This window comes from Heterodontus francisci, chromosome 9, assembly GCF_036365525.1.
Source record: "Heterodontus francisci isolate sHetFra1 chromosome 9, sHetFra1.hap1, whole genome shotgun sequence".
In the NCBI taxonomy this organism is placed as follows: domain Eukaryota; kingdom Metazoa; phylum Chordata; class Chondrichthyes; order Heterodontiformes; family Heterodontidae; genus Heterodontus; species Heterodontus francisci.
Genome location: NC_090379.1, coordinates 14,514,920 through 14,527,872, shown reverse-complemented (window position 1 = coordinate 14,527,872; position 12,953 = coordinate 14,514,920). Strand labels below are relative to the sequence as shown.

The window sequence follows — 12,953 nt, the reverse complement described above, 5'->3', positions numbered from 1 at the left end:
TCCAAGCCTGAATGTTGCCCAGGTCTTGCCGCATGTGGATACAGACTGCTCATTCTCTGAAATGTGAATGGCACCTGTCATGCTAGGCCCCCACCTGCCAAGAATGAGGCACATTAATTATGTCATGAACATTGATTTCAAACTGTTACTGGAGTGAAGAAAGGACTTGTTAAACAGATCAGCTGTGGTTGGAAAATACATTAGCATATTAACAGAAGGTGATTGGAAGGATAAAGGACCATTCCCTGACACATTCAACCCACAATGGACCTTGACCACCAGTGTTTTGCGTGTAAGAGGAGCATTCCAGAGACTGCTAAGGTGATACAATCCAAGACGTGGTCAAACTAGTTAGTCACATGACTAACCTGCTTGGCAACCTGGGTTTTTTCCTAATTGCACAAACAGTCCGAACTCAGTGTCTGCTTGGTCCTGGACTGAGAACATCTCTCCGGTCTGCTCCCATCTCTTTCTCACGGAACTTTAAACCCACTGAAGGCACATGAACCCTGAGAGAGAAAAGTCTCCTACAGCGAACAAAGTTTAAGAATAATACTGGGCCCCAACGAAAAGCAAGATCTACCTACAATCAAAGACTCTATAATGAGCTTGAAGAATTGTAACAAAAACTCTTCAGATATTGACTCAAACTTTTCCCACTTTATTTTTCTTGTGCTCTTTTCTGTCTCTATTTGCATGTGCGTATGCATGTTCACATGGGCACGTCGTGTATCCGTAGACATTAACCTAATTAGAGTTTTAGTTTAATAAATTTCAACATTTCTTCTTTAAACATAAGAAAGCCTGTTGTGCTCGTTTCTTTGCCTTATAATTGGAAAGCAGTGAACAAGGACTCACCAAGGGGGAGCTAAATACACAGTGTTTAAAATTAAACCCTGTTACGGCAAGATCAGGTGAAGGCTGAAACGGAACTCTAGACCTCTTTCTCACCTGGTCATAACACAAACACTGTACAATCAGCAAATATCCCCCCTTTTGACCTTATGATAGAGGGAAGGTCATTGATGAAGCAGATGAAGATGATTGAACCAAGGATACTGCCCTAAGGAACCCCTGCAGAAATGTCCTGGGGCTAAGACGACTGGCCTCTAACAACCACATCATATTAGTTTGTGTTAAGTATGATTAGCCATTTGGGAGCTTTACCCCTAGTTCCCACTGACTTCCATTTTACTCGGGCTCCTTGATGCTACACTCAGTCAATTTCTGCCTTGATGTCAAGGACAGTCACTCTTGCTTCTCCACTGGAATTCTGCTCATTCATGTTTAGACCAAAGTTGTAATGAGGTCTGGAGCCGAATAACCTTGGCGGAACCCAAACTGGGCATCAACGAGCGGGTTATTGTTGAATAAGTGCTGCATGATAGCACTGTCGACGATACCTTTTATCACTTTGCTGGTGATTGACAGTAGACTGATGGGGCGGTAACGGACTACATTGAATTTGTCCTGCTTTGTGTGGACAGGACAGATCTGGGCAATTTTCCACCTTGTCAGGTAGATGTCAGTGTGGGGGCTGTGTTGGAGCTTGATTAGAAGTGCTCCAGAACTACCCACACACCTTCAGCACTGCAGTTGGGATGTTACTAAAGCCCACAGCCTTTGCTGTACCAAGTGCATTCAGAGTGAATCGAATTGGTTGAAGTCTGACTTCTGTGATGGTGGGAACCACAAGAGGAGGCCAAGCTGGAACTTCCACTTGGCACCTCTAATTGAAAATGGGTGCAAACACTTCAGCCTGTCCTTTTGCACTCACGTGCTAGGCTCCATCATAATGGAGGATGGGGGTGTTCATGGAGCCTCCTCCTCCCACTAATTGTTGAATTGTCCACCACCATTCACGACTGGATGCGGCAGAACTGCAGAGCTTTGTTCTGATCCATTGGTTGTGGGATCGCTTAGCTTAGTCTACTGCATGCTGCTTTCACTGTTTAGCATGCATGTAGTCCTGTGTTGTAACTTCACCAGGTTGGTCCCTCCTTTTTAAGTATGCCTGTTGCTGCTGCTGGCATGCTCTCCTACACTCCTCACTGAACCAGGATTGGTCCCCGGCTTGATGGTAATGGCAGAGTGAGAGATATGCCAGTCCATGACATTACAGATTGTGGTGGAATACAATTCTACTGCTGTGATGGTCCACAGTGCCTCATGGATGCCCAGTTTTGAGCTGCCAGATCTGATCTGAATCTAGCATGGTGGCAGTACCACACAGCACAATGGAGGGTTTCCTCATTGTGAAGATGAGACTGCACGATGGTCACTCCTACAAATACGGTCATGGATTGATGCATCTGAAATAAGTAGGTAGACTGACGAGGACGAGGTCATGTAGCCATGTCCTTCAGGACATTAGTGAGGAGGACTTTGCAAGGTCGACTGAGTTGGGTGTGCCTTTTTTGTGTCGGGTGCCAATGTCGATGCCAGACAATCCATCTTTTATTCTTAGACTTTTTCATAAAGGTTTGAAACAACTGAGTGGCTTGCTAGGTCATTTCAGAGGGCAGTTAAGAGTCAACCACATTGGTGTGGGCCTGGCAAGACCAGGTAAGCATGGCAAATTTCCTCCTCGAAAGGACATTAGTGAACCAGATGGGTCTTTATGATAATCCTGTAGCTCAAGATCACCATTATTGATACTAGCTTTTTATTCCAGGTTTTATTTTATTGAATTTTAGAATCCCCAGCTGCCATGTTGGGACTTGAGCTCATAGTTCTGGATCATTAATCCAAGCCTCTGGATTACTAGTCCAAAAACATAACCACTATTACTATACCCAGCATCTGAGCTTTGAATTTACAGTGACTGAAAAACATATTCCCTTTTTATTAAGTGATATTCTTGGATTTAATGGTGATTTTGGGATTGAATTCCACAATTCTGTGAAAGCTTTAAATAAGTGAGCTATACATTTTAATTTACCTTATGTAAAGGATTTTATCTCTTTAAACCTGAGACGGTGTGCAAGATGTACTAGCTTGAGTTAGAAGCCTAGCATTTAGCAGCAATGAATAGGGACATGGGCTTTAGCTACACATGGCTGAGGTGAAGAGGTTGTTAAGAGTGTAGGCCTGTACTTTGATAGCACTGCAGTGTGGGCCTGGAGGCAAAACTGCGATGGAGCTGACTGGGATTTCGCAGAACTATGGCGAAAGATCCATGAGTTTGGCAAAGTTGGGGCGTGGCACATGGTGAATTCCTTATGTCTGTCAACTATGAAATAAGGGGCAGGGCAAGACTGATAGTAATGGGGAAACTGCCAGGCCTGATAGCACTGGTTTGTACCTATTAGAGAGATATCTGCAAATGTTAAATGTTGCATTTAGGATCAGAATAAGAATAGACCATTCGGCCCCTCAAATCCTTTCTGTCATTCAACAAGATCATGGCTGACCAGTCACATAACTCCATCCACCCGCCTTGGCTCTTTATCTCTGAATAATCTTGGCTAGCAAAAATCTATTGATTCGTGTGATTAGTTCCTATAAGTGAATCTGTGTCTTACGGATGTCAGTAATTAAATGTTTACAGGTCTTAAAAGATAAAAACACAAGATATAATTATGAGTCCTTGTTTGCTTTCAAAATTCATATAAGCATGATAAAATATATTATGTCTCAGTTTAGTATGCTTTCTGAAGTTTATAGATATTCATAATTTATATACCAAAGTTACAAAATGCAGGCTGAATAGTCTTTCACATTTTCCCTCACACTCACATGCAGTCTTAAGAGTTACACTTTCATCAAGTTTAATCTACTTCAAAAATTTTAAACAAGTTTTTGTTAAAGACAGAGAGTAAAGCATTCAATCAACAGACACAATTTTTCTAGTTGTCTGTCCTCAAAGTTGCCATGCTATCTCAGTTTTACAAGAAAAATGGTTTAACATCCACTCTTTAAACATTGGAGACAAATGTAACTTTTTAAAATAAATTCATCATGCCACTACTGTCCACTCAAACACACGCAATTACTCTTTACATTAAAATCCCTTGCTTTTCTAAATTACAAATAACCTATGATACAAACAATTAATGGTTGTTCACCTTTACTAATTATGAACCCAGCAACTGAAATATAAAATTGAAGTCACAAGTACATGTAAAAGGTGAGATTTGTATCAAAGAGGACTTAAGTTCTCTGCAGTTCTGTAAACATAGAATATGGTATTAAACAAGTTAATTCATGCTCATTTATACTAATCATTAGCAGCATTTTAATAGCATTACAGTCATTGATCAACTTCAGTGGAAGAGCAAAAGACTGTCACGAACAAAAGAATAGGAATATTTTTCAGGTTAAGGTTGCAAACAAAATGATCAGTGACAAGGTTACATTGGGAGAAGTATAACGCATCATGGAAGTTATTTAGCATCTAGCCCCCTGGACAAAAATATTTACAGCAACAGTGATAGGATTAATGGCACTCACACACATAGCAGTGATTGCTAATATATCATGGCACTTAATGATTCTATCAGCTAAAACCATTTTGGATGTCAGTATTGATATGGATCATTTACCACATCTCAAAAGATTTCTATGTACCTCCAAAAAGCAAGTTTTGATACAACATTTCAATGGTATCATTAGTGTCAGGCAAACCCCCACCTGCCAAGACTGAGGCACATATTATTTCGCTACATGAACATTAAAACATTAAAAATTGCAATCTCTGACTGGAAAGACATTTCCATGGTAAAGACCAAGTTGAAACAATGGAGACTCTGCAGTTGCTCTCCAATACACAGAAGTGGTCAGACGAGTTTTCGTCACATGGCTAGCTGGCTGGGGCAGAAAAATTTGAACCTCCAACAAGGGATGTGAAGCAACTGTTCCATACAAGGAACTAGTCACATAACTAACCTGCTGAGCACCTTGGGAGCTTGTTGAATTTGAACTCTCAAAGGGTTTTGAGGCAGAATGTCATGTGCTCTCCTGGAACTAAGAACACCTCCTGCCTGCCTGTCTCTCATGGAACTGAAACCACTGAAGACACGTGAAACTCAGAGAAAAAGTTTTGCCATGTGGACAATGTTTTAAGACGATTACTGGGCCCCAACAAAACGCAAGAATATAACTACAATCAAGGACTACAGCGAGCTCGAGAAACAGTAACAAGATATTGCCTCAAACTGTTCTACTTATCTCTTCTACTCTTTTCTGTCCCTATCTTGCATGTTTATATCGTGTGTGCATGCTAGCGGGAGCGCGTCGTATATCTACAGGCGTGAACTATATTAGAATTAAGTTAAGGTTTAATAAATGCAATCTTTCTGCTTTAAACCAAAGAAAACCTGTTTGCACTCAGTTATTTGCCTGATAATTGGAAACAGTGAACACGGATTCACAAAAAGGGGAGCTCAAAACACTGCATTTAAAAAAAACTCTGTTACAATAAGACCAGGTGGAGACACCAAGAGACCCCCGCCCCCAGACATATTGCTCACCTGGTCGTAACATTAGATACCAGAAAATTAAGAGCTCCAGTCAGATCTTGAGGATGGATGTCAAGGCTTCAGAGGGGGTAGAGAGAAGACTCATTAGAATGGTACCAGGTATGAAGGTTACCGTTACATGGAGAGACTTTTTTTTTTTAATTCATTTCATGGGATATGAGCGGCAGAGGAAGGCCAGTATTTATTGCCGCATCCCTAACTGCCCTTGAGGTGGTGGTGGTGAGCCACCTTCTTGTACCACTGCTGTCCATCTGGTGTAGATACACCCACAGTGCTGCTTGGAAGGTGTGGGTGGTTCCCACTTTTCACTACCCAACTCAGCACAATAGTGTTGGGCTAAAAATGATACGTTAGCCTGAGTGTCTTTTGGGTCAAAAATGCAGACAAATGACAGGTTTTCGCGTAGGTTAAAAAAGATAACTATCTTTACTCAATTCCCGAAATGGTCACAACCTCACCCATGTATGCGTGTACACATACACGCACGCACGCACGAATAGATAGAGAGAAAGAAACGGGTAGAATAATTTGAAGTCCAAAGTGATTTAAGTGTTTGTGGTTTACAGTAAACCTATTGAATCTTCTTAGGGTGGAAAATCTTTTTAAAAGGTGCAGACCTGGGTGTTTGTAGCCTTGAACTCGTTGAGGTGTTGCAGAGTTCTAGTGGTTACAATTCAGCACAAAGCTGGTGGTGTGGATGTTGTTACCTTCACAGATGGAGAGTCTTAAAGCCACTTTGCAATGTCTCCGCTGTAGTGGCTGTTCAGTTATTGTTCAGCAGGGTTCTTCTTGCTTGGTTGCATCTCTTGCATAACCTCTGGCTGGACTGCTTTCTGAAAGTGTTGGCTTGATCACCCCTGTCGCTCCAGAGCGCTAGCTTTATAAGGTAAAAATCCGTCACATTAGAGTTTGTTAGGAGACAGATGGCCCTCTCCCCTGGTGTGACCACACAGTGGGCCAGGATATCATAACCATGGCTATCGATTGATGTCTGAATGGGGACCATTCAGTTAACACGGTGCTACTGCACACCTATTTATTTTGGTTTGGCTGCAAGTCAGTCTGTCTCCAGAACCCTCCGTTAGTTCATTCATGTTGATAAGAGTCATTAATATGCAATAGTGCTCTTTTCAATTTCAAAGGGGTACTCTCCAGAGCTATTTCAGAAGATTTTAATGAGTTCCATCTTTTCGAACAGGTTTGTTGATTTCCAGTACAGGAGAGGTCACGTAACTACTACTCCATTTTGACTGTGATACAAGTGTCCACATTCTTGTGATTTTGTTCAACAGTTGATTTTTAAAAATTCATAATTCTTCCATTTCATTGTTTATTTCAACACTGTTCCCTCCGTGCATGACAGAGGGAATTCCAGTATTTGAACCCAGCAACAGTGAAGGAGCAGCGATATAATTTCAAGTCAGGATGGCGCCTGGCTTGAAGGGGAACTTGCAGATGGTGGTGTGCTCGTATACCTGCTGCCCTTGTCCTTGTAGGTGGTAGAGGTCATGGGTTTGGAAAGTGCTGTTGAAGAAGCCTTGGTGAGTTGCTGGAGTGCATCTTGTAGATGGTCCACACTGTTGCCACTGTGCGCCAGTAGTGGAGGAAGTGAATGCTGAAGGTGGTGGATGGAGTGCCGATCAAGTGGGCTGCTTTGTCCTGGATGGTTTTAAGCTTCTTGAGTGTTGTTGGAGCTGCACCCATCCAGGCAAGTGACGCACTACTGACGGTCTTATAAATGGTGGACAGGCTTTGGGAGTCAGGTGCGTTACTCACCTCAGAATTCCCAACCTCTGACCTACTCTTGTAGCCACAATATTTATATAGCTGGACAAGTTAATTTTCTGGTCAATGGTGACCCCAAGATGCTGATGCTGGGGAATTCAGCAACGGTAATGCTATTGAATGTCAAGGGAACATGATTAGATTCTCTCTTGTTGGAGATGGTCATTGCCTTGCACTTATGCGGTACAAATGTTACTTGCCACTTATCAGCCCAAGCATGAATGCTGTCCAGGTCTTGCTGCCTGCAGTCACAGTCCGCTTCAGTGTCTAAAGAATTGCAAATGGAACTGAACACTGTGCAATCATCAGCGAACAACCCCACATCTGACTTTTATGTTGGAGAGAAGGTCATTGACGAAGCAGCTGAAGATGGTTGGCCGAGGACACACTACTGAGGAACGAACTATGGTCTGCGGCTAAGATCAGTACCCTCCAAAAGCCAGAATCATCTTCCTTTGTGTGAGGTATGACTCTTCATTCCCAATGACTTCAATTTTGCTCGAGCTTCTTGATGGCACAGTCAAATTCTGCCTTGATGTCAAAGGCAGTCACTCTCACCTCACCTCTCGAATTCAGTTCTTTCATCCAAGGCTGCAATGAGCTCTGGAGCCAAATGGCCTTGGCAGGACCCAAACTGAGCATCAATGAGCAGCTTACTACTGAGTAAGTGCCAGCTAATAGCACTGTCAACAACATATTGCATCACTTTGCTGATGATTGAGAGTAGACTGATGGGTGATAATTGGCCAGATTCGATGTGTCCTTTTTTTTTGTGGACAGGGCATACCTGGGCAATTTTCCACATTATCAGGTAGGTGCCAGTATTGTAGCTGTACTGGAAAAGCTTGGTTAGTCTTCAGTACTACAGCCGCGATATTGTCAGTGCCCATAGTCTTTTCTGTATCCAATGCCTTCAGCCATTTCTTGATATCACATGGAGTGAATCGGATTGGCTAAAGACTATCTGCGATGCTGGGGACTTCGGGAGGCTGCCGAGATGGATCATCCACTCGGCTCTTCTGGCTGAAGATGGCTGCAAATGATTGAGCCTTGTCTTTTGTACAGAAGCTGGGATTGTTCTCAAAGCAGAATAGTTTAAGGGAAAATTTAATAGTCACCCTCAAGACAGTCTTGATAGTAAATAAGGAGAAACTGTTATTGACAGGTTCATAACCAGAGGATACAAATTAATGGTATTTGGCAAATTAGGAGAACTCACTATATAATTTATTTATATAAATGTAATGAGTTATGATCTGGAATTGTCTGAATGGATAGTGTAAGCAGTTTCAACAGTAACTTTAACAAGATAAATACATGAAGGGGAGAAAATTACAGAACAAGTGGGGGGAAAGCAGGGGAGGGACGAATTGGATAGTTCTTTCAAAGAGCCAGCACAGGCACATTGGCCCGAATGACGTCCTTCTGTATGGGTGGCACAGTGGCGCAATGGTTAGCACTGCAGCCTCACAGCTCCAGCGACCTGGGTTCAGTTCTGGCTTCTGCCTGTGTGGAGTTTGCAAGTTCTCCCTGTGACCGCGTGAGTTTCCACCGGGTGCTCCAGTTTCCTCCCACAGATAAAGACTTGCAGGTTGATAGGTAAATTGGCCATTGTAAAAAAAAGTTGCCCCTAGTGCAGATAGGTGGTAGGAGAATGGTGGGGATGTGGTAGGGAATATGGGATTAATGTAGGATTAGTATAAATGGGTGGTTGTTGGTTGGCACAGACCCAGTGGGCCAAAGGGCCTGTTTCAGTGCTGTATCTCTTAATAAAATAATAAAACATTTTATGATACTACAACTTAATATATTTTGTTTGTTCATGGGATATGAAGATCGCTGGCAAGGCCAGCATTTATTGCCCATTCCTAAAAACCCTCGGGAAGATGGTGGCGAGCTGCATTCTTGAACCACTGCAGCCTATGTGGAATAGGTACACCCACAGTGGTGTTAGAGTTGTTCCAGGATTTTGACCCAGTAACAGTGAAGGAGTGGCAATATATTTCCAAGTCAGGATGTTGTGTGGACCACAAAGGGACTCAAAGAACGACCATTCTCCCCCACTACTGTACAGTAGAACAGCGTAGAAAGCAACAAATGGGGCATCACTGCTGTGTCCATCCTCCAACAGTTTATGGATGTTACTGGAAATGGATGGAATCATAGAAACCAACACCAAAACAAATAAAATATCTCAGACTCTCATGTAATAAAAACGAAATGATTTAGTTATCAAAAGCTGGTGGCCCTGCCCATTTCCAATGCGATGAGAACTGAATACCCACAACAGTGGGTGCACGATGTAACCCTATCTTAACGATTATGCGCAGACATAGAAAAATATTTGCTGCATAGTACCTGAAGTGAGTGATTGATTACATATGACCCACTGTGCACTGCACTCAATCTCTCTGCCTACTGAAAATGGTGATTTAAAATATTGTTCAGCTGCACACACGTATACAGGATAGTTGTCTTTCCCTACTAGTTTCTTTCGAGACGCTGTGCATATTTGACATCCAGCACAGATGTCCTTGTCCAACTTAGTCTTCACAGCACTATATCCATTAACGATAAAATGTGATTTAACAACAGTAGACAGTTCTTATGTTTAAACTTTAATGGCTTTCAACTACAGCTAACATACTTTCCGTCCACTGATCAATACTTAACAGCTAGGACCAGCAGTGTTACTGTAAGCACCTGTCAAGGCACAGAGATTTCTTAATATATCAAGTACGGTAAAAAAAACAGATTTATTGGCTCAAAGGTTACCTTTATTACATTCTCGCATTGTTTTAATAATAAAGCTTAGAATGTATAAAATTTGAACCATACCCTTAGCTCAAAGTTGAAAAGCTGGAAGGAGATAGCTAAATGTTTAACTCAGGAACGTTAAGCTTGATTGCAAATACCTTTGCGATGTCACAACACTCGATTGGATCTCCATCTCAGCACAAGGAAATTGCCTTAGACAGCAAAGATTTAAAGTCTGAGAACAACTGAAAATGCCAACCTCCTACTGCAAAGGACCAGGATATGGAGGCTGCCTTCCACTCACATCATACATAGTCCAAAACTCCAACTGCATACTTAAAAGCAGCCATCCCAAGTATAAATTCTGTAAGGTCAAGAGAGGAGGGGTCGAAGGGCTCCCTCTTTTCCTCTCCTTGTTTGACCATGACAAGTTTATTTCTTTAAATGGATATACTTGCCAATTCAGTGAGGTTTTTTTTAAATTCATTCATGGAATGTGGGCTTCACTGACTATGCCTCTTGTATTGCCCATCCCTAATTGCTCTCGAGAAGGTGGTGGTACGCTGCCTTCTTGAACCGCTGCAGTCCACGTGAGGTAGGTACATCCACAATGCTATTAGGAAGGGAGTTCCAGGACTTTGACCCAGCGACAGTGAAGGAACGGCGATATAGTTCCAAGTCAGGATGGTGTGTGACTTGGATGGGAACTTGCAGGCGGCGATGTTCCCATGCATCTGCTGCCCTTGTCCTTCTAGTTGGTAGAGGTCGCGGGTATGGAACATGCTTTCTAAGGAGCCTTGGTGCATTGTTGCAGTGCATCTTGTACATGGTACACACTGCTACCACTGTACGTCGGTGGTGGAGGGAGTGAATGTTTGTGGATGGTGTGCCAATCAAGTGGGCTGTTTTTTTCTGGATGGTGTCGAGGTTCTGGAGTGTTGTTGGAGCTACACCCATCCAAGCAAATGGAGTGTATTCCATCACACTCCTGTCTTGTGCCTTGTAGATGGTGGACAGGCTTTGGGGAGGCAGGTGGTGAGTTACCCGCCGCATGATTCCTAGCCTCTGACCTGCTCTTGTAGCCATGGTATTTATATGGCTACTCCAGTTCAGTTTCTGGTCAATGGTAGCCCCGAGGATGTTGATAGTGGGGGATTCAGCGATGGTAAGGCCATTGACTGTCAAGGAGAGATGGTTAGATTCTCACTTGTGCGAGATGGTCTTGCCTGGCACTTGTGTGGCGCAAATGTTACTTGTCACTCATCAGCCCAAGCCTGGATATTGTCCAGGACTTGCTGCATTTCTACACGAATTACTTCAGTATTTGAGTAGTCGCGAATGGTGTTGAACATTGTGCAATCAACAGCGAACTTCCCCACTTCTGACCTTATGATTGAAGGAAGGTCATTGATGAAGCAGTTGAAGATGCTTGGGCCGAGGACACTACCCTGAGGAACTCCCGCAGTGATGTCCTGAAGCTCAGGTGATTGACCTCCAATAACCACAGACACCTTCCTTTGTGCTAGGTATGACTCCAACCAGCAGAGAGGTTTCCCCCCCCCGATTCCCATTGACTCCAGTTTTGCTAGGGCTCCTTGCTGCCTTGATGTCAAGGGCAGTCACTCTCACCTCACCTCGAGTTCAGTTCTTTTGTCCATGTTTGAGCCAAGGCTGTAATGAGGTCAGGAGCTGAGTGGCCCTGGCGGAACCCAGACTGAGCATCACTGAGCAGGTTATTGCTAAGCAAGTGCTGCTTGATGGCACTGTTGATGACACCTTCCATCACTTTACTGATGATGGAGAGTAGACTGATGGGGCAGTAATTGGCCAGGTTGGACTTATCCTGCTTTTTGTGTACAGGACATACCTGGGCAATTTTCCACGTTGCTCGGTAGATGCCAGTGTTGTAGCTATACTGAAACAGCTTGGCTGGGGGTGCAGTAAGTTCTGGAGCACAGGTCTTCAGTACTATTGGCGGAATATCGTCAGGACCCATAGCCTTTGCGGTATCCAGTGCCTTCAGTCGTTTCTTGATATCTCGCGGAGTGAATCGAATTGGCTGAAGTCTGGCATCTGTGATGCTGGGGACTTCAGGAGGAGGCAGAGATGGATCATCAACTCGGCACTTCTGGCTGAAGATTGTTGCAAATGCTTCTGCCTTATAGTTCGCACTGATGTGCTGGGCTCCCTCATCATTACAGATGGGGATATTTGTGGAGCCACCTCCTCCAGTTAGTTGTTTAATTGTCCACTACCATTCACGACTGGATGTGGCAGGACTTCAGAGCTAAGATCTGATCCGTTGGTTATGGGATCACTTAGCTCTGTCTATTGCATGCTGCTAATGCAGTTTGGCATACAAGTAGTCTTGGGTTGCAGCTTCACCAGGTTGACCCCTCATTTTGAGGTATGCTTGGTGCTGCTCTGGCATGCCCTCCTGCACTCTTCATTGAACCAGGGTTGGTCTCCTGACTTAATGGTAATGGTAGAGTGGGGGATATGCCGGGCCATGAGGTTACAGATTGTGGTTGAGTACAATTCTGCTGCTGCTGATGGCCCACAGCGCCTCATGGATGCCCAGTTTTGCATTGCTAGATCTCTTCGAAATCTATCCCATTTAGCACGGTGATAGTGCCACACAACACGATGGACGGTATCCTCAATGTGAAGGCGGGACTTCATCTCCACAAGAACTGTGCGGTGGTCACTCCTACCAATACAGACATGGTCAGAAGCATCTGCGGCAAGCAGATTAGTGAGGACAAGGTCAAGTATGTTTTTACCTTGTGTTGGTTCCCCCACCACCTTCCACAGTCCCAGTCTAGCAGCTATGTCTGTTTAAGCGCCGTGATCATAAAAAGAACCAGACAGGTTTTCTCGAGTTTAAGAAAGAAAGAGGTAAACTTTATTGTATTTAAGCTGATCTAAATA

The 12,953-nt window shown here is 43.5% G+C and overlaps 1 protein-coding gene across 7 annotated transcripts in view; it reads right to left on the bottom strand.

Moving 5' to 3' along the window:
- LOC137373594 (centrosomal protein of 128 kDa-like) overlaps positions 1–12,953 on the bottom strand; it is a 442,182-nt gene that overhangs the window by 375,565 nt on the left and 53,664 nt on the right. The window lies entirely within an intron of this gene.